At 43.9% G+C, this 23150-nt stretch overlaps 1 long non-coding RNA gene across 2 annotated transcripts in view; it reads right to left on the minus strand.

Moving 5' to 3' along the window:
* LOC138247327 (uncharacterized) overlaps positions 1-12524 on the minus strand; it is a 106734-nt gene extending 94210 nt beyond the window's left edge. For both annotated transcript variants that reach the window (XR_011194442.1, XR_011194441.1), the window contains exon 1: positions 12333-12524. This is a non-coding gene — a long non-coding RNA (uncharacterized lncRNA). The remainder of the gene's footprint in view (positions 1-12332) is intronic.
* Between the last annotated feature and the right edge of the window lie 10626 nt (positions 12525-23150).

Raw genomic sequence — 23150 nt, forward strand, 5'->3', positions numbered from 1 at the left:
TTTTGATATTTGCAAAGGATTCTGGGTAACAGAACCTGGCCAGAGCCCCGCAAATCACCCCATCTTGGATTCCCCTAGGTCTCTAGTTTTCAAAAATGCGCTGGTTTGCTAGGTTTTCCCAGGTGCCGGCTGAGCTAGAGGCCAAAATCCACAGGTAAGCACTGTTTTCTATGAAAAAATTTGATGTGTTTTGGGCCGTTTCCATTCGCGAGCGCTAGGCCTACCCACACAAGTGAGGTATCATTTTTATCGGGAGACGTGGGGGAACGCTGGGTGGAAGGAAATTTGTGCCTCCCCTCAGATTCCAGAACTTTCTGCCACAGAAATGTGAGGAACGTGTGTTTTTTTAGCCAAATTTTGAGGTTTGCAAAGGATTCTGGGTAACAGAACCTGGTCCGAGCCACACAAGTCACCCCATCTTGGATTCCCCTAGGTCTCTAGTTTTCAGAAATGCACAGGTTTGGTAGGTTTCCCTAGGTGACGGCTGAGCTACAGGCCAAAATCTACAGGTAGGCACTTTGCAAAAAACACCTCTGTTTTCCTTCAAAAATTTGGCTGTGTCCACATTGCGCTTTGGGGCGTTTCCTGTCGCGGGCGCTAGGCCTACCCACACAAGTGAGGTATCATTTTTATCGGGAGACGTGGGGGAACGCTGGGTGAAGGAAATTTGTGGCTCCTCTCAGATTCCAGAACTTTCTGCCACAGAAATGTGAGGAACATGTGTTTTTTTAGCCAAATTCTGAGGTTTGCAAAGGATTCTGGGTAACAGAACCTGGGCCGAGCCACACAAGTCACCCCATCTTGGATTCCCCTAGGTCTCTAGTTTTCAGAAATGCACAGGTTTGGTAAGTTTCCCTAGGTGGCGGCTGAGCTACAGGCCAAAATCTACAGGTAGGCACTTTGTAAAAAACACCTCTGTTTTCCTTCAAAAATTTGGCTGTGTCCACATTGCGCTTTAGGGCGTTTCCTGTCGCGGGCGCTAGGCCTACCCACACAAGTGAGGTATCATTTTTATCGGGAGACGTGGGGGAACGCTGGGTGGAAGGGAATTTGTGGCTCCTCTCAGATTCCAGAACTTTCTGCCACAGAAATGTGAGGAACATGTGGTTTTTTAGCCAAATTTTGAGGTTTGCAAAGGATTCTGGGTAACAGAACCTGGTCCGAGCCACACAAGTCACCCCATCTTGGATTCCCCTAGGTCCCTAGTTTTCAGAAATGCACAGGTTTGGTAGGTTTCCCTAGGTGGCGGCTGAGCTACAGGCCAAAATCTACAGGTAGGCACTTTGCAAAAAACACCTCTGTTTTCCTTCAAAAATTTGGCTGTGTCCACGTTGCGCTTTGGGGCGTTTCCTGTTGCGGGCGCTAGGCCTATCCACACAAGTGAGATATCATTTTTATCGGGAGACGTGGGGGAACGCTGGGTGGAAGGAAATTTGTGGCTCCCCTCAGATTCCAGAACTTTCTGCCACAGAAATGTGAGGAACGTGTGTTTTTTTAGCCAAATTTTCCGGTTTGCAAAGGATTCTGGGTAACAGAACCTGGTCCGAGCCACACAAGTCACCCCATCTTGGATTCCCCTAGGTCTCTAGTTTTCAGAAATGCACAGGTTTGGTAGGTTTCCCTAGGTGACGGCTGAGCTACAGGCCAAAATCTACAGGTAGGCACTTTGCAAAAAACACCTCTGTTTTCCCTCAAAAATTTGGCTGTGTCCACGTTGCGCTTTGGGGCGTTTCCTGTTGCGGGCGCTAGGCCTACCCACACAAGTGAGGTATCATTTTTATCGGGAGACATGGGGGAACGCTGGGTGGAAGGAAATTTGTGCCTCCCCTCAGATTCCAGAACTTTCTGCCACAGAAATGTGAGGAACATGTGTTTTTTTAGCCACATTTTGAGGTTTGCAAAGGATTCTGGGTAACAGAACCTGGTCCGAGCCACACAAGTCACCCCATCTTGGATTCCCCTAGGTCTCTAGTTTTCAGAAATGCACAGGTTTGGTAGGTTTCCCTAGGTGGCGGCTGAGCTACAGGCCAAAATCTACAGGTAGGCACTTTGCAGAAAACACCTCTGTTTTCCTTCAAAAATTTGGCTGTGTCCACGTTGCGCTTTGGGGTGTTTCCTGTCGCGGGCGCTAGGCCTACCCACACAAGTGAGGTATCATTTTTATCGGGAGACGTGGGGAAACGCTGGGTGGAAGGAAATTTGTGGCTCCTCTCAGATTCCAGAACTTTCTGCCACAGAAATGTGAGGAACATGTGTTTTTTTAGCCAAATTTTGAGGTTTGCAAAGGATTCTGGGTAACAGAACCTGGTCCGAGCCACACAAGTCACCCCATCTTGGATTTCCATAGGTCTCTAGTTTTCAGAAATGCACAGGTTTGGTAGGTTTCCCTAGGTGGCGGCTGAGCTAGAGGCCAAAATCTACAGGTAGGCACTTTGCTAAAAACAGCTCTGTTTTCTGTGATGTGTCCACGTTGTGTTTTGGGGCATATCCTGTCGCGGGCGCTAGGCCTACCCACACAAGTGAGGTATCATTTTTATCGGGAGACTTGGGGGAACATAGAATAGCAAAACAAGTGTTATTGCCCCTTGTCTTTCTCTACATTTTTCCCTTCCAAATGTAAGATAGTGTGTAAAAAAGACGTCTATTTGAGAAATGCCCTGTAATTCACATGCTAGTATGGGCACCCCGGAATTCAGAGATGTGCAAATAACCACTGCTTCTCAACACCTTATCTTGTGCCCATTTTGGAAATACAAAGGTTTTCTTGATAGCTATTTTTTACTCTTTATATTTCAGCAAATGAATTGCTGTATACCCGGCATAGAATGAAAACCCACTGCAGGGTGCAGGTCATTTATTGGCTCTGGGTACCTAGAGTTCTTGATGAACCTACAAGCCCTATATATCCGAGCAACCAGAAGAGTCCAGCAGACGTAATGGTATATTGCTTTCGAAAATCTGAAATTGCAGGAAAAAGTTACAGAGTAAAACTTAGAGAAAAATTGATGTTTTTTTCACCTCAATTTCAATATTTTTCTTTTTCAGTTGTTATTTTCTGTAGGAAACCCTTGTAGGATCTACACAAATGACCCCTTGATGAATTCAGAATTTTGTCTACTTTTCAGAAATGTTGCGGTTTCTGGGATCCAGCGTTGGTTTCATGCCCATTTCTGTCACTGACTGGAAGGAGGCTGAAAGCACAAAAAATCGTAAAAATGGGGTATTTCCCAGTAAAATGCCAAAATTGTATTGAAAAATTGGGTTTTCTGATTCAAGCCTGCCTGTTCCTGAAAGCTGGGAAGCTGGTGATTTTATCACTGCAAACCCTTTTTTGATGCCCTTTTCAGGGAAAAAACCACAAGCCTTCTTCTGCAGCCCATTTTCCAATTTTTTTGAAAAAAACGAAATTTTCACTGTTTTTTGGCTAATTTCTTGGCCTCCTTCTTGGGAACCCACAAAGTCTGGGTACCTCTAGAATCCCTAGGATGTTGGGAAAAAAGGACGCAAATTTGGCGTGGGTAGCTTATGTGAACAAAAAGTTATGAGGGCCTAAGCGCGAACTGCTCTAAATAGCCAAAAAAAGGCTCGGCACAGGAGGGGGAAAAGGCCTGGCAGCGAAGGGGTTAAAGAACTGTGCAGCTCAGCAGGCGAATAGGGACCCATCAAATGGGAAACGGTCTGGGGGTATCTCTGATCCCCTCTCAATTACAGCACAATCAGGAGGCTACCTTTGTGGCAGTCACGCCCTTCTGTCAAAAATATGAAGACTTCACTTCAGGCCACACATATACTAATTTATTTGATGCGCCATGCTGGGCTCACCTTCTCATCGTGAGAGGGGCTTCATCTAGACCCAGATGCGGTTGGCGCCTTCTACTCTGCTGTGCCTTCTCCGATCCGGCTCCAGCCGCACACCTCTTTGCATTTGCGGCCTGCCAGGGTGCAGAAGTGGTGCTCCAGCCAAGCGTAGGGGGTCCACTCGGCAGAAAAGCTGCTCTCCTCCTCCAAAGGTCACGAAGGAAGATCTTCCTGGAGTCATTCTGAAGTCATCGGATGACTTCAGCTGGGCTATTCGTGTAATTATCCAGTGAAGTCATCCCAAACCATCCTGAAGTATGCCTATAGGGCGAAATATTTAAATGAGATGACTCCAGAGTCATCACAAGAACTACTCCAGGATGGTCTTCTGATTACTTCTTTGTAAAATGTGTGATTATCTTGAACTACTACAGGATGACTCCATGACAACAAAGGGATGAGAGTGGATTACTTTATGATGACTCCATGACAACAAAGGGATGAGAGCGGATTACTTCATGATGACTCCATGACAACAAAGAGATGAAAGCAGATTACTTCATGACGACTCCTTGACAACAAGGGGATGGGAGCAGATTACTTCATGATGACTCCATGACAACTAGGGGATGGGAGCAGATTACGTCACAATGCCTTTGTTACAACTAGGGGATGGGAGAAGATTATGATTACTTCAGGATGTGTATGCATTATTTTACAACTCCATAAGTACTTCATGGTTCTTTTTTATTACTTCACTATGACCCTGGGGATTTCTGGATATGTTTTTCTGAGTCCAGCACAATTTTATGACGATTGCACTGATTTAATTTTTTGTGATTGATCTCGCTCTCAGAGTTGTTCCGCAGCTACACTATAATAACATTAGACCATATCTTTAAGTAAATACAATAAAGCCCCTCAATTACAGCATTTCATATCTCTGCCTGACTTACTGTTGTAGTATTACTACACTTCCACTAACTCTGTCACCGCAACCTTTACTTGCAATTACTGCAAAATATGTTTTTTAACGGGGAATTACAAGTGTTGAAAGGAATCATGTCATCTCATTTAAAGTTTCATAAATAGCACCAGTTTCTTTGAAGTAAAATGGTATTACCACATTCTTAATGGAGTAATAACACTTTTCTCTAAATTGAAATAATTGTGTTGAATGCCTGGAACTTCACTTACTTCATACTAAGCATATTTTTTGCGCTTACAACAATCTTTATTAAGGACAAGGGAGAACTACCACAATGCATTTTACCCACTTATCTCAATCTTATCAACCATTAGACCTGAAAAAAATGTTAATTACCCCAGCGTAATTAACATAATTTTGGGAATTTTGAATTAAACTTCTTACGCAATTTCTTTTAAATGATGCCACACTGCATAATTACACAATCTTTTACATGTGAATGTGCCATTTGTGGTAAAAATGTGCCAAAAATGCACAGAAATGACAGAATGAGAGTAGCTCTTACTCACCATTTTAAGTGACGCAAGGGTGCATTTAACACTAAAATACAGTGCTAATTGCTGCATTCGCATTTCCTTTAATTATGTGTAATTTCACACAATTGTGCAGAGATTTAATGTAATTGTGTGGAAAGAAAGTTACATATATTTTGCACACTTCTATTAACAATTCCCTTTTTTAGTTCTTGCTAGCAGTGTCTGAGAAGATATAGATAAATGGTAATGACAGTGGCAGGGGAGCACTTTGAGGAGCTATAGGTGAGAGGGTTTGGTAAGCATTGTTGGTGGATGTCATGACATGAATTTTAGGAGGGAGTAATATTTTCACTGGGAGAGATTGACAGTTATGACTGAATGGCTTTGGGCGAGGGGCTGGCTAATTGTGAGTGGGTGGGTTTTTAAGTTACTGTTTTCAAGTGGGTCAATGGTGTAGATATGTGAAAAGTTTTCTAAATGGTTTACTGAATGAGTAGTGTGAGTAGGTTAAAGTAAATGGTAGTGAGATTGAGGAATGGATTTGAGTGGCTGGAAAATAGGAATGTGAGTCACTGAGGAGTTGTGAGTGTCTTATCAGTGGGTGTAGGAGACTGGTGTGAACTGATATTAGTCATTACAATGACTTGCCTTAGGGAAAGTGTTATTGGACTGAGGTTGGACTTTAAGTTCAACACTTTCCCTACTGTGGCTCAGACTGGAGTTGGAATAGTAAATTATACTATTCCAAAGTCCAGAGCTTTCCCCAACGCAAGTCATTGTAATGACTTGCATGGTAAAGGAATGCGTTGTAGAAACGCATTCGTGGTTCGGGACGCGTTAAGGCAGGCATGGTAAATGCCTGCGTTGTTCCAACATACAACCGTGAATAAGTATCACCAGTGGTGGTCCATGAGGGGGTGACAGCAACTATTATTATAAACAGGGCCATTGGAATTATGCAGAAGGGCAGCACCAAATTATACAACAAGAACGGGCTAATTATGTGGCATGGTGTGCCAATTTTTTGTTAGTATTACTTCATTATTTGGCTATGTTTACACATAGTAATACTGTCTGGGCAAACATTATGTGGCAAATCAATTATGGAAAAAAAACCCTGGCTGCAGAATTGCATGATTCCAGTCACTCAGATGGAAAGTACCTATTGTCAAGTGGTGGTATTAGTAGTCTGGTAAGTACTGGTGTCAGTGGCGCTGCACTTGGATGAGTGAGGACAAGCTTATGGCCGAGATGGCTACTGGTAAATCAGTATATTAAGTGGATGAGGGTGAGTACTGTGGGTGATGAGTAATTAGTGAGTGCTATGTAAGTAAATGCCAGTGAGCAATTCAGTGTATAGTGTTCTAAATGTCTACACATAAATTGTATATTAATTTGAGAGTCTGTTTAAAAATGGGTTTGCGGTGCAAGTAGATTGTATAATGCATGGATGATGATCTAGAGTGTGTAAGAACAGGAGATATGCTCAGTGATGCCTAGTGAGGGAAGCAGATATGAGTAAGGGGTGTTGAGTGTGTGCAAATAAGCATTGAATAGCAAAGAGTTAAGTGGGTTTTAAGATCGAATGTGCAGAGTAGACTTGAGTAGTGGTTGTGGATAGTGAAACAGGATAGAGCTAGACAGAAGAGTATGGATAAGGTGTGTAGGTAGTTTGAGCAGTAGATCTGAATAGCACATAAACAGCATTTTCAAGGAAAAATTTGAGTTCTTGTGTAGTCTGGAGGTGAACAGATATGGAGTTAGTGGAAGTTCAGCAGATATGAAGAGCTTGTGCCAAAGGTGTAGAGTGGATGTAGAGACTAGTTTAGGGGTGGAAAAAGCAAACATACAGGTCAAGATGAAGATATGGAAATTGGAGAGTTGATACGAAGGGCTGTGTAAGTAGAACAGCTGTCAAGAGCTGATTTAGAAGGAGGACAATGTATGTGGAGGGGAGCATGCAAGTCAAGGGTGAAAAGCACCTGTGGATGTTGGAGTCCCCATGTGCAGACAGAAGAGTGAGCGTGGATATCAATACTGGAGGGCAGATGTGCAGAGGTAGCTGGTTAAAATGAACGTTCAGTGGGGGCGAGAAGTATACAGTAAGGTGCAGGATTTTGAAAAGCAGAGATGAAGAGTGGAAGTACAAAAAAGGGGAAATGATGAAGGCTGTTGAGTGTAGTTGGACATGATGGAGAGAGGATGTAGAGCTTACACTGATGATGTGGTGGTGTGGAGAAAAGATACAGAAAGAAGGGTTTGGACTGTTTACAGTGGATGTACTGGGTAGACAGTGAATACACACCGTGGTAAGAGCATGTGGAGGCTAAAGAGGGAAGTACTGGGTAGAAAGAATAAGGAGGGTGGAGAGAGCATAGAAGGTGGAGAGAGCACGAGGAATGTGTAAAGTATTTGGAGAGAATATCTGGATGGTGGCAAGCATATGTTAGGGTGGAGAGTGTTCGTTTAGCGTGGAGAGGCATGTATTGGCTGGGTGGAAACATGGAGAGTGCTGTGACTGTATTAGAGCATATGAACCAAATGGAGAGGACATGCAGAGAGTGGAAATAACAGCAACCGTACAGGGTGGAGAGAGCATGTACAGCACATGTGGAGTATTTACAGCACATGTAGAGGGTGGAGAACACAGAGTGGTCAGGGAAGGTAAAGTGCAGAGCGTAAAAATGAAGGATGGAGATGGCAAATATAGCATGAACAACACATGTTGACAGTGGACATCCACGTTGGAGCGAATGTGTAGGGTGGAGAGTGGATATAGCAGGCAGAAATTGTTTGTTGAAGTCAAAGTAAATGGCATACAGAGTTTGGTCAAAGGATTTAGAGGGCAATGAGTGGATGTAGTCCATTGAGAAAGAATGTGTGCACAGAGGAATGAGTGCAAACCATGAAAATGAAGAGTCGATGTACTTGGTGGATGTGAGGTAGGACTTTGATAGTGAATTGGGAGTGCTTGGGTGGATATCTAAGGTGGACAACAGATGCAGATAGTGAATAAAAAGAGTAGGCAGACGATGTAAAGGTCAGAGTGTGGATGTAATCCACTAAGAGCAAATGTGGTGTGGACAAAGGACAGATTGGATGTAGAGAAGTGATTGTGGGGCTTGAAGGGGAGGTTACAGAGCGTGTTGAATTAGGGGTGTGCAAAATGCACATAATTTGCTTCTGTGCACTTAGACAAAATTTCAGTGAAATTACGCAGAATTAGGCAAAATTCAAATCCGCAGAGAGAGGATGCAGATCGAGTAGGTAGAGCCTGCACAGCAGATGTGGCAAGATGGTGTGGAGAAAAGATATGTGGACAGTGGAGAATGGATGGAAAGGATGAAGAATGCATTGAGTGGGTGGAGGCCGCATGTATAGAGTAGTAAGTGCAAATGGAAGGTGGGAAGTGCATGTATAGTACAGAGAGTGGATGTGGACGGCAGGGAGCAGATGTGCGTGTGGAGGGCAAATGTGAATATAAGAGCATGTATTTGGTGTGTGAAGTGTGGTGTGTGGATCAGCTTTGGATACAACATCAAGAGATAGTTTCAAGAAAAAGAATGGAGAGTGCTTGTGGAGGTGAGCAGGGATGAAGAGTCAGTGGACTGACACATGGAGAGCTCACGTCGGGGGTCATAATGGAAGCGCAGGATGGTTTCGGAGGGTGGAGAGAGAGCATATAAATGTGACAGAGATGGAAAGGGTAAGCGGTGGATGTTATGCAGAGTAGTATGCAGGATGCAGAAGCGATGAAGTGCTTGGATAGAGAATGAAAAGGGCTAAGAGTCAATCAGTAGGGTAGGGGGCAGAACGAAACAACAGAAAAAGAGTACAGATTTGATGTAGTGCGCAGAGAGTTTGTGGGGAATGGATAACACACATGCGGAAAGCAAATGTACGAGGCAGGGTGAGGATATGAAGGAGTTTGAAAACTGATAAAAAGAGCTTACATTGGTTGCGTACCGCGAAGAGCTGATGTACAGGATGGATATCGAGGGAAGACATTTGAAATACTCACCACGAGGATGAACAATAAGTTTGAAAATTAAGAGTGGTGGGCAGATTTGTGGAGGTACTTGTTGGAGAGGGGATGCTTGAGAGGCAATGTGGGGTGTGGTGTGAAGATGTATTGTAGAAAGAGAATAGAGAGCCTGCTCAGATGTGGGGAGGTAGTGTGGAGAAAGATGGAGGGAAGAATTTAGACCAGAGTGAATGTGGAGAGTGAAAACAGCATGTGGAGTGTGGCAAATGTGTGTAATTAGGGTGGTGAAGACGTGGAGGTTGAGAATACCTGTATAGGTTGAATGGCAAATGTGAAGAGTGATGTGCAGAATGGGGAGCACCTGTGGAAGGTGGAGATCAGATGTGACATGTCAAAGTATAGTTTAAAAGTAGATGAGAAAAATGCATATTTAGTGTGAAGAGCATATGTACAAAATGGAGAGAGCATGTCCAGGGTAGAGGCCAGATGCACTGGGTGTGGAGCAAATGTAGAAAGTGGAGTGTTTCCAGCAAATGTACACAGTGGGGAATAAATGTACAGAGGGGAGAGAAGGTATACAGTGTGGAAAGTAGATATAGAGGATCAAGGCTGCATATGTAGTATGGTCTGCACATGCAGTACAAGAGAATATAAAGGGCAACGATCATATGTACTGCAGTTAGAAGGGAGTTGTGCAGTGAAAGTTTGGAGTGTAGAACCTGAACATGGAGAGCAGTATATATGGTGGAAAGTGTAGGTGAGGCTTGATGAGTGGATGCAGAGGGCTTTGATTGGATGTGAAGGGTTAAGAACAGATGTGAAGGGTTAACAGACAAATAATACACAGAAGAGAGTGCATGTGAAGTGTGGAGTGCACACCTGGATCCTGAAGATTGCATATGGAGGGTGCTGACATAGTATGGAGAACAGAAAGAGAGGCAGAGAGCACATTTAGAGGATGAAACAGATGATCAGTGTCTAAAGTGTCTATACAGTGCTGTGAGGGGGCTTGGAGAGTGGTTGTGAAATGCAGAGAGGATAGAGACCATGAAGTGCAGATATACATAATAGTAGAATGGGTAGAGCCTGCATTGCAGATGTGGTGCAGTAGCCTGAAGAATAGATAATAAGAGTGGCTGTTGACCATCGAGAGTGGATTGAGGTTGGAGAGCGGATGTATGGAGTTGAAGCCCCAAGTGGAGATTGGAGAGGGCATGCACAGTGTAGATAGTGAATGTGGAGAGCAGAGAGGTGATGTGCAATGTGGAAAGCAAATGTGGAGGGCAGGGAAGCAGATCTGAAGTGTGGCAAGCAGAGTATTGGATGGCAAGTACATGTGAAGGACAAATCTATCAATTGAAGAGCACCTATGGAGGCGGAGAACAGAAAGGTAGGCAAAGTGTGGAAACCCCATGAGGAGGGCAAATGTAGATGGCAGAAAGCAGCTGGCCACTGAGAGATGTGTTTCAAGAAGAGAGAATAGAGCGGATGTAAAGTGTAGATGTGGCGGGCAACGTGGAGTACGTATGCAGAAGATTTAGAATGAGTGTGTATTGTGTAGAAGAGAAGTAGAGGGTGAATACAAAGCATAGACATTGGGTTTGGAGAGTAGACAGCATGGGTGGATCGTGCATGTAGCTGGTGGTGTGTAGTGTATGTGCAGGATACATGGAGTGCAGACAATGGAAAGAGAATGGATAGGAGGTAAGGCAAATGTATAGTTTGAGAACATAAATGGAAAGTGGATGGAGAGCATATTTTAGTGGATGGATACGGGTCATGGAGTGCTGGTGCTCATAGTGGTAAGTAGATGTAGTGGCTGCACAGTAGATGTAGTGAATGGCATTGCACATGGGTTTGGAGTGGGTGTGGAGCACACAGAGTAGAGAGCGGAGATACAGGATGGATACTGCATGTGCAAAGTGTAGAGCACATGTGGAAAGTTGCAGTACATTGTAGAGAGTGGGTGGAGAGTGAGAGTGGGTGGAGGGCGGAGAGTGAGAGTGGCTGGAAGGTAGAGGGCGGAGAGAGTCTGGGTGGTGTAGGGCATAGCGGGGGAGAGGAGAATGCATTTGTATGGTTGGGAACGGATATATAGCATGGAAAGGATTGAAGGGTGACAACAGCAAATGGAAAATTGCGCGAAAATGTACACACTAATGTGCGGATGAACAGGCTGTAGACTACAATTGGAGGATGTGAACGTGAAGTGTAAAGAAGATGTCTGGGGTGAATAGTAATGTACACGGAAGAAAAGGGATGTGAATTGTGAGGAGTAAATGTAAAGAGGGCACGTGGACGGTGGGGAGAATGCATGTAGAAAGTGCATGTGGAAAGTAGATAGCCAATTTGGGGGGTAGAGCGTGCATTTACAAAAGTGGTAAATGGATGTTCAGGTTGTAGAGCGTGCAGGGAGAAGAGATGTGGAGGGTTGAGAATGCAGGTGGTGAGTGGCTAATTCTTATATAGGGTGGACAGCACAGTTTGTAAAGCAAATGTGATAGTGGAGAGCAGGTGTAATGGCGAGAGCAGATCGAGCAGGAGAGCATGTGTGCAGGGTGCGAAAATCAAGCAGAGAGTTAATGCGGAGGGTCGAGATCAGATGTAAATATTTTAGTAATAAGCAGAGAGCAGCTGGCAGAGCAAAGAGCTGAAGAAATGTGTGAAAACAGAGAAGAAAGTGAAAGTAATGTAGACAGCACATGGCTGGGTCCAAACTGGGGTGGCATGGTGAGCAAAAGAACGATGGATTAAACCCAGATCTATGACTGGGGGTGAGTGTTTGACAATGTTCAGCATTCCGTCCATCACTTGTTGTTTTGACAGCACATGCAAGGACAGACCTTACAGCGTGAAAAGTGCACAGGTAAGGAACAGAGCGTAGATGCTATATGTGGGCAGGAAGAAACGAAGCTACAGTAGAATACGCTGCAGAAATGAAAGGACTGTTCGAAGAGAAAGGGTGCAAAATGAAAAAGCCCATTATGAGGATCGATGCATCCCTCTCCCCCGATTTTTTTTTTAAAATACCAAACTAGTCAACAGCTCACCTTTGGGGGATGGGGAGGGCCGATTCCTCACTCACCTCAGTCATCTATTTCTCCCTGATCACTACACTCTTTCCCTTCCTGCCAGAGCGCTGCGCTCAGCTTAACACCCTGCAAAGTCCCCGATTTAGTTTGAAAAGAGACACTGGTGATGTAATTCCTTCTGTTTGTTTCCATACACGCTCCTCCAAGGCTCGGCATTATTTCCCTCGGTTTCAGCAACACGAGGAAGAAAGAGCTGCATGGGTTGAGGTCGAGTAAGCTGATTGTTGGGCTGAGCACAACAATCGCCTTCCTGATTGGCCAAAACGGCTTGAATGCGGGCGGGGTTTTACAAGGTTGGTTGCCCTTGTCCATTGTTTTCAACAATCTTTATTGCAAACGTATTGTAAACAGACAAACAATCATACAGCTCCGAACGGAGCAAAGAATGGAAGGCAAAAGCTCTCCTAGACAGAGGAGCATATTTCTACTACAGTGAAAATCATCCAACACTGATGTTTGGTATATGTTTTAGTGTTGTAATAGTGTTGACAAAGGGACTGCCTGATAAGAAGATGGGGGGCACAGTTCTCCAGTGTCATTTAACAACAAACTGCATCCTGGGAGTTGTAGTTAGGCTTTAATAAGTCACCGTACGTTGCACACTGACTAACGCTCTCGCTCCAAGTTGGAGACTTGATTTTTAAGCTAACGATGTTATTTTTGCTTTTTCCCCCTTGGAATGCAAGGCAAGTAAATGGTGAAATCAAATTCACACACAAGCCAACCCTCTCAATTTAGACTGTATACGTCCTGAGAATTATATAAACATACAATTACTTGACCAGAGCTTCCGACTTTGGAACTGCCTGGTGTCTGCTCACTACCCTCTGATTCACTTTATATTCCCATGAATAAAAAACAAACAAAAAAGCATCAATATTGCTTTGCAGAATATAATCTAGTGCTCATGCAAAGCTGTCTAGTGCCTTTGGATCAAACTCACGCTGCATAAAAACTACAGAAAAAGCTGTTCTGATGATGCGTAGTCCGCAATCTGCACATTTAAATTTCACTTTCCATTAAATGGAATGATACTAACGTGGAATCACTTCAAGGTATGTTTTGTTGCTTTTCTGCCTTTTCAAAAACGTTCAGTAAAACAAAAAAGAATACCAAAGTCTAAACAAAGCAACCCCCATTTGATTGGTTTGTCAGGAGGTATAGTTTTACTTTGAATGATGGATAGTCCCCATTCAAGTCGATCATGCTTACCCGTGACCATGCACAGTTTGATGTGCCTTACCATTGCCTTCACTAACTGTTATTTCTGGAGTAAATGTATCTTCAATCACCTTCTGCCTACTATTTAGCCATAGTTTATCTAACTTTTTATCAATTGAATCAGAAGTATAACTCATAAGTTTTCCTAGTGCCTTATTTAAATAATTTTCTATTTTCCCTCCCATTTCACCTTCTTCGGTAATCTCAGTCATCTTTCCGATTTATTGATCAGTATGCAGGCTCATCTGTCAAAATCTCTCGCATCGTTTTAACCCAAACCATTAAAATGGCCCTCTATACTAACACAGCCCAAATCTTAAAGATGGCTGTTGAATATATATTTCAGCACGCATTCTGCGCACTACCGCTGCAAATCACGCTCCAAATTATGCGCTAATCATGCTCAAACAGAAACCTTTTCTCCTGTAAGTGTTGTGAAAATGCTAGCTTGTGCAGGCAGGCCCCTCATGATGCTCCCACTGCACATTCAAAAGACGCAGAGCCAGTGCTTAATTTGAGCCAGTGGTTGCCTGGGGGGAGGGCACCAAGATTTATTTTTGAAGGCCGGCACTTATTATTCTGTATCAGACAATTACTGCGAACAAAAGACACGTATGGGAAAGATGGAGCAAAGAAAGACGGAAAAGCCTTACTACGGGTGAAAGCAGAAAGATGCAAGAGTGATCTGAAGGGGCAGGGAGTGGCTGTAATTGGATTAAAGAGGCCCGAGATGGCTTTGGGATTACATTCTGTGCTCGCACATTTAAATGCAGCAGCCGTGTGTTTCAGAGGAGAGCTTTGGGCACCGGCACGTTTTTATTTACAAATTAACCACTGGTCTTACAGCATGTGTGCACTGTCTGTGCAAGCGAGAGCTGGGTACTCCGAGCTCAGCATGTTATAAAGCTGCTGCTAGTAAGTCAGAGAAAAGTCTGTGTGCTCTTCATGTTGTGCACAATCGCCGGTGAGAGCAGCTGCTTAAGCATTTGAAGCCATCAAAAGTGCAGCATTTGTTGTTCTGAGGGCTAAAGTAATTAATCTCTGTAACCTTCTCACGCTGTCTGTGTTCTAAGATAGTGACCTAGTAAATTTGAAGGCTGCAGATAAATCTCAGCAGCTGACATTCAACCCCTGATTTACACAAGCGAGAGGATGTGTGGCATTATGGGCAGTGCTGACGACTTTGGAAATCAGGAACCAGGTTCGAGTCTCAGTTTCGCTCAACATCCTGTGATTATGAGCACATCACTTAATCTCTCCTAACAAACAAATGAATGTGTCTTTGTGTAATTTAATTGGTCCTCAAGTAAAGCGCTCCAATTTCTTTGGGTCGACTTTGTGCTATACAAAACTACAAAGAATGAGGATTTGATTATAATATGTACTGATGTGTCACTGATAGTTATAACAACAATATTGATTAAATGTCACACATTTTGCTATCAAGACTTTCAAAAGGTTTGCAACAGTGATCAGAATGCTTACCCTTTCTGTTTCACAGGAACCACACTTTTTTTTATAAATACACATTTCTATTTTATCAACCTCAGAAAAATTAAGGACTGAGTCATTTTTCCAGACTTTAAATATATATTCAAATTTCAGAAAACAGACCTAGTCGATAATCCTTCTGAGGCTGATAATAAGTATATTTAAATTTCAGAAAAACTTACGCCGTCCTTAATCCTTCTGAGGCTAATAAAAATGCAATGGGCATATATAAAATCTGTGGTTCATATGAAGCAGAAATGCTAATTAAACTAAAATTCTACACCTTCTGAAAAGTTTTAAAAGCAATATATACATATATATCTGAATATATATGTATCTATATCTATCTATCTATCTATCTATCTATCTATCTATCTATCTATCTATATATATATATATATATATATATATATAAAGACAGAGAGAGAGAGAGAGAGAGTGTGTGCGTGTTTAGAAAAATGTATGCTAGTTCAGTGGGTTAATGTGCCTGCTGAAGACATCTGGTACTAACAGGCTTTAATTCCAGAATAACTGACTCACCCTTTAATCCTTCTGAGGTCGGCAATAAAATAACAATCTTTGTTTTAGGTATTAGTCACACCTCTTAATTATAGCGCTAGTTTAAATGCACCTACAGGCATGAAATTGCAAGGTAGGCACACTGAAAGTAACACTGTAATCACTGTAGAAACTCAAAAGTGAGATTTTACTTTTGTTTAAAAGGCAAAGGTGGTGTGAAACATAGTTGAGGTACCCCAGGGCAAGCAGGGTGTTACTGCACTCGAAGTGTAACACATGAAATATTTTACCTCGTGTGCTCTTGGGCCAATTTACTGTTAGATGTTAAACTGAATACTGACTACCCTCCTTTAGTATTTGAGGGATAGGGTGGCAAGACAGTGTTAGTGTAGTAATCACTAACCATCCTGCAGTCATCAGGAGCAATCTCTTCTTGTGATGTAATCAGATACCCATCCTGAAATCATCAGGAATAATCTCAATTTGTGAAGTAATCAGGTAGTCATTTTTAAATCATCCTCAAGTCATCAGGCACAAGTTTCTAAGCTTTGCTGATGACTTCAAGAGCTTGATGACACCGGATGATGAGAAAATGACTTCTAAGGTAGTTGGATGATCATCAAATGACTCTGGGATGGCTTCTAAAGTAATCCTGTTTGACCTGGGAGTTCAGTGAGGTCGTATTGCACATGCCATCTTGGGACCCCTGTTTCGCTCTCCGTCAGTCTCCCACTGACGGGCTTTCAGTGATCACAGGACCCGGTGTCACTGCTCTGCCCAGACGTGTCACAGGTGCTCGAGTCCATGCTGAATGCCTTCAGGCTGTCTTACTTGGGGGGAATTGTGTCCAGGCCTGCCGGTGGTGGAGGAGAGGACAGGAGTCATGTCCTACTAGCCCTGCTTCTTGGCCACACCCTCCCCGTGTGTGCATTTTAAAAGAAACAATTTTCTGTGCACACAAATGGCTGAAATGCCAGTCCGCAGTTCAAAGGCAGATGAGAGACAGTTGTGCATCAGATGAAAAGTGGTCCTATAAGCCAGAAGACCTTGGTTCATATTCCAATTGACTAGGGATGTTTAGTATTGCTCGTTCAATAATTAACTTCAAATTGGGTAAATCGCTCTAAAGTAGCAAAACGCAGGGCAAATTTACAAAGTGTTCAAAAAACGTAGCGCACTTTTGACACTTTCAGTAGCTATGCGCAAACGCAGATAACCTTGCACTAAAGTGCAAGGGTGTCTGTGTTATGGTCAGTATAGTTTTGTGGAGTAAGGTGTCCCTTCCTGTGCAAAAAAACTATGCATTAAAGCATTTTCCTCTTTGTATGTGTGCTGTAGAATGCAACACACACACAAAAGAGCAAAAAACAAAGTGGAATGAAAAACAGGGTTTTGGTACAAATTGCTGTACACAATTCTTTGTAGGTAGAAATTTGCATCAAGACCCATGGAATGCACTGTTGCCGCAAGGTAATGCAAGGTTTTGCATTGTGCTGTACTGCATTAATTTGAGTTACAATCAAACATAGGTCAAGTCTGCACTACAAAACGAATGCAAACCTGACACCAAGTCTTTGTGAAACTGGGCCGCAGTGCTTTGGGTACATTATTAAAGGTACACATACTGAAATGCAACAGAGAGCTTAAAGGTTGGGTACTCGGTGATCATAAGAGTGTCAGAATGAAAGCCCCCAAACACATCTTTCGAACCACTGCTCGTGTAATGTGGGGCAGCTAAACTCTCAGTGTTAGTTTGTAAAATCACAATGTTTTGGGTTTATAAGACAAGATGGTATCTTATTTCCACTGTCAGGTGTTATTTAAGGAGAATAGGGGCAGGGTTTTGTTTTTTTAGCGCTGGGTGCTGATGGGTAGAGTCGTGGCTAATTGCGTTTGTTTTATTTAGTGGTTGTAGTGCAGTAGGAATGCCAGTAAGCAACATTGCCACTTTGGACTACCTTCTGTTCATTAACCACTTAAGAAAGAAAGGCTAAGGCAGATCTCAGAAGCTGTGAAAGGTAAGGTAACGTGGCTTCTATTTACAACACTTTTTCATACTATGCCCAAGAACAATGAACGGGGATGCTTGTTTATAGCAACAAATGCCTCTAATTGCACACTGTCCCTGGCACAAGAAAGCTATGGCTCTTGTAACAAGTCACAGATGTACCATTGCCTCTTTGGAAGGAGGAACATGTTAAAAAAAGGTTATAAGAATATTCAGCCAAAAGTAGCGTGTTAATTAATATTATAAAAATATTCATCTGAAAGAAGTTATGTCTGCTGAAAGTTTCACAGGTAGGTCAGATTTGGGCTTTCATAAGACAAACAAAAGTTGAGCATTATCTGTGTTCTGTTGGGCACTCAGACATTGTAATGATACATTCTTTAATTTGTTCGTATTAACCCCACTATATTCCCTGCCACAAATTAGACTGCTTCAAAGTCCTTCTAAGAAACACCTATCTTAAAAAATAATAGACCACATATATGAATGTTTTTAGTGCTCACTAATGGTCTGATTCGCAGGAATTGGGCAGTTTGCGACTGCTAAAAACCATTTTGGGATGTACCAAGGCTCTGATTGCGATTTGGTAACCTATTACTGAATCTCAAATAGGGTCACAAATTCAGTATTAGGAAAGGGGCATTTTAAGGGTGTCCCTTCCTAATAGTGAATCTCAGTGGGGTGTAAGAATGTTTTGCAACCGAAATGGGAAGGGGTTCCTTTGTGAATGTGGGTGACTTAGGGCCAGATGTAGCAAAAAAACAAATTGCGACTTGCAATTTGCGAGTCCCTGCGACTCGCAAACTGCAACTCGCAATTTGGTATGCAGAAAGGTGTCTCAGACACCTTCTGCAACTCGCAATGGGGTAGCAAAGACCCACCTCATCAATATTAATGAGGTGGGTCGCAGTTTGCGACCCCATTGCGAGTATGGGCACTCACGGGGATGGTGGCCTGCTGGAGACAGCAGACCACCATGTCCGTGACTGCTTCTTAATAAAGCAGTTTTTTTTTTTCATAGTGCAGCCCGTTTTCCCTAAAGGAAAATGAGCTGCACTGTGAAAAAAAACCCGAAACCTTTAGTTTCGGATTTTTTCAGGGCAGGTAGTGGTCTAATATTTTTTTTTTCAGTCACAAAGGGGAAGGGGTCCCATAGGGACCCCTTCCCGTTTGCGACTGGGTTACCATCCACTTCAAGTGGATGGTAACTGCGATTCCATTTGCGACCGCTTTCGCGGTCGCAACTGGGATTGCATCGCATTGCGAGTCGCAAATAGGAAGGGAAAACCCCTTCCTATTTGCGAGTCGGATCCGACTCGCAAAATGCATTTCTGCATAGCAAAGAGGCTTTTGCGCCTCGCAAACGCCGTTTTTCGCTGTATGCGAGGCGCAAACCCTTTGCTACATCTGGCCCAATATTCGGTCCCATGCACCACTGCCTACTTTTAAAAAATGAAAAGAAAACTTTTCAGTTTTGTTTTTGAAATGCATCCCACTATCCTCCAAGGAAAATGGGCTGCATTTAAAAAGAAATGCTTTATTTTAAAAGCAGTCACAGACATGATGGTCTGCTGAGCCCACCAAGCCACCATCTCAGTTATATTTGGCCATTCTCCATTGGGTGGCAATTGTGACCTATCTCATGAATATTGATGAGGTAAGTCCATTTGTGACCCACTGGGAATCGCTAAATGTGTTAGGGACACATTATTACATGGCTGTCTGCGATTTCTTAATTGGGAATCGCAACATTCTGCAATTAGCAACTCACGAATAAATTTGTTTTGTGCAAGTGGACCAATGTGTACTATCTTGCTTAGTGATGCTTTTTTTGCTGATCTCAGTATGATGAACAGCTGAGCTGCATCTACTGATGCACACATCTTTGGAGGTAGTAAGCACAATCCAATGAACTTTCTTATTTTACCTCCACAGTGAACTCAAAAGAAAAACAGAAAAATTGAGCCATAGTCAATGTCTGTCTTTGCCCCCTCATAACACCCCACCAAACTTCTTTTTAAGTTTTGAATAGATTTTTGTTCAAAGACACCAAACAAGTCATCTATACACAAGAAACATGAATATAAAAATGATGACAATAAATTATATTGTATATATTTGTTAAAGACAGAAGGAAAGCAAAAGAAGAAAGAAAGGACAAAGAAATAAAGAAGGGAAGAAGTGAATGGAGAAAGGTGTCACTCTAATGAAGAAAGAGTAGCCCAAGGTCATCAGTAAACCACTTAGATAAAGCTACACAGTAGCAGCCTTGGCGAGTAAACAATATGAATAACCATAAATTATAGTAGTAAATTTACTACAACATAACATTCAAGGTGGTTTGCTAACTTGTTCAATTGATGGGTGATGCTCATAAGAGTTTTGAGAGAGGAAGAAAATCATAACAGGTAAAGCAGACTTACACTGTGTACCAGGTATAGTACGGAGAGACGGAGCAGTGCGGATGCCGGAAGAGCCGAGAATAAGCTTGTGCGTCATCGCATGCCGGGAGGCGGAGCTTAGGAGCTGCAGAGCCGGGCAGTTTACTGCCGCACCGAGCCGGGAGCTGCAAAGCAGTGACCCCCGCATGAGACCCCCCACAAGAGGGCCTCCCACGCCCTCGCCTACATCATTTGCACCGGCCACCCGGCCCCAGGCTGGCCTAATTTTACAGTACCGTCTGGGCAGGGGTGGGGAGCGCAGTGGTATTGTCTGGCGAGTAGGCACCAGTGGCTGGGGGGGGCGATATCCTGCTGAAACCTTTTGCGTGCCCCCCTGCTCTACCACCTGGATTGTCTCTGGGTCCCCCCTTGGGCAGCAGTAATGGCTCCCGGCTCCTGGGCCTGGTGAGCTCGTGCAAGGATTCCTGGGCTGGTGGGGGTGCGCATGGACTTTTAGCTGGGCCAGCTATCCCATTCCAGTGACCCGCCACAAGAGAAACTCTGGGCCTGCGCTAATATTGACTTCTTCAGGACCTTCAGGACTCCTCAGGACTGCCAAGGAGGAGGCTACAGTTGAGACGGTGACGGCGGTCGCATTTGACATCTTGCAAGCACGGCTAAGTGAAGGTGTTGGGGAGTGCACAAGACTGTAGCTTAGGCTGTAGGTAACTGTTTTTTGATGGAAGCGGCTGGTGTTAGGTCGGTGAGGCTTGTCTGGACCGTGTTGCCCAGCTCTTCCTGCCTCCTCCTGCCCTTCTCACTCAATCTAACCCAAGCGGGTCTCCTTTACTCCTTTCTTCATTCCAAGCCTGCAAGTCTTCAAGTGGAGCACAGATACTCCACAAACGAGCATCGCTAAGCACCTCCTTCAGGACTTACTTATTTACGCTGACCAACATAATTTTCTTCCCCGAGCTCCCCTAAAGTTGTAGGAAGGTCTCCTGGAGCTGTCGTATTATGAGGTCTGGTAAAGTAAGGAAGGAGCACCCCAATCCTCAAAAGCACAAGAAATGCCGCTTTGGCGTCAAGGTGGGTGATGTCCCCTCTCATTCACTATCAGCCTCCGGAAAGTGAACATTTCCCCCTTCTTACAGCAGCACCTCCACCGGCAGCTGATCCGCCCAGTTCAGCAATTTTTAAGTCTCAACTTTCCGTTGTTCACACACTGTATTCATGCTCCTCGAAGCCCCGTGAGTCTTCTCTTCTGACTTATTTTAAGAAAGAACCTAAGTTGGAACTTTTGGCAAAGGGTGGGGAGATTGAGCCGGAGCCAGGCCGGAGGGTTCCCATGGAGGCCCTCAGTCACTGATGTTTTACCCATTGCTTGTGGTTATTTGACAACAGCTGCACAAGTTCACCGCCCAGCTTCGCCCGCTTCATTCCAGCTAGCATTTCAGGATGAAGTGATTCACTCCCCTCCCCATGAGGACCAGCCGGCCGCACTTTTGTCAAAAAACAAACTCTCACCAATTATAATTTCTAGCGACCATTCTTTTAATTCAGGAGAGCGGGTGTCTACTTCAGCGGCCTCTCCACCAGTTTTCCATTGGCCGGTTGGGCAGGATGGGCTGGCTGCAAGCTGCCACGACCTCCTGCAGTATCACAGCATTCCGGCCGCTCAATGGACCCGTAGCTCAAATGGCAGCATTCAGCCAATGTTACCAACAAGGTCTTCTAGCGGGGCAGTTCCTAGCCCGCAAATTGAGTTCACCAAAGGTGAGCTCAATGACCAATCGCTCCTTGACCTTTCTTAACTTCAATCTGATTCCTTGAGGGGTGCTGACAGGGAATTCAACCCTGCGCCCTCCCATATGATCACGGTAACTGGCTCTGACTGGCCTCAGCTTTTGCAAACTCTTCAATCCACTGTGCTGGCCTTGAAGTACCACTCTGACAAACTGGACGTCCAAGTCGATTTGCTGAATACATTGGCCTCTTATGTAGTTGGTATTGATCAAAAAATCGAAAATCTCAACCAGCTAATTACTACAGCACAGACAAGTTCCAATTTTGTGCAACCAACATGCTGTTGTTCTCCAATCATTGAAAGCCTTTCATCTTTGCCCACCTTTTTAAGTTTGGCTGTATGTGAAATCAAGAGGCTATCTTCAGCTCCTGTGCACCCGGTGCCCCTGCCAAATCTAAGCTCTCTTCCCGATTTGGCTCGTGACCCCCCTCAACCAAAAACATTGGACAATTATTTTCTCCCAGTTAAGAGTGCAACCTTCACTAATCTTCCTTGGCCAGCCACTACTGGAGTCCTGAAGCATGGTGTTGCGCCCAACTGTGCTCCTTTGATCTCTTCTTCAACTGAACTTGAGTCCACGGTGCCTGCCTCCTCCCATTTTTCCTGCACAACCTGTTTCAGCCCAGCCAACACCTCCAGGAGTTGATCCCATGGCTCAATATCTGTTGAGCAAGAGGGAAAAAAAGACTCTGCAAACAACGAAACAACATGCAGAACCAACCGCCTCAAGGATTTTTGACTCATGTCCAATTGTCGGTCATCCCTGAGGTGCAGCAGCTCTTGCAGTCGCAGGCGTCCCCCAGGGCGACTTCCCTGCCGAATCCCTTGTTGACCCCATCCGCTGACTTTCCCCTCTTGAGTGAACCTGCTAAGGACCCTCCGGCTGACACTATTGTGCAGGATACTGAACTCCTCTTCAAGGACCACTTGATCTCGGCTGAGAAAGGCAACTTAGGCAGTGTGTCAGTTTCGGTAGCCCCACACTGGGTTAGCGGATTGCCTGTTTGTTCTGCCGCCACACTGTTTGAATCTAAAACTGTTTATGGGAATGCTGATGGTGATGCTTTGGATTTCGGATCTTCTAATTTCCTCAAGCTGCCATCTGACAATAAAAGCAGCCCTTGTTGGAAAATGGGTTATTGGTAAGGGCAGGTAGGTACCTACACCTAGCAACAAGCCACTAACCTCCACTTAGGTCCAGTTAGGTCTCAGTAAATTAACCCCAGCTCAACCCTTGGTAGCTTGGCAACGAGCGTCAAGGCCTAACTTAGGAGACAGTGTGTAAAGCATTCAAATATCACAAAACAGTAATTAAATAAAACACAGGAAACAGTTTAAAAATCCAAAACCAATTAATAAAAATAGTTTATATTTTTATCTTTAA

This window comes from Pleurodeles waltl, chromosome 7, assembly GCF_031143425.1.
Source record: "Pleurodeles waltl isolate 20211129_DDA chromosome 7, aPleWal1.hap1.20221129, whole genome shotgun sequence".
Classification (NCBI taxonomy): Eukaryota; Metazoa; Chordata; class Amphibia; order Caudata; family Salamandridae; genus Pleurodeles; species Pleurodeles waltl.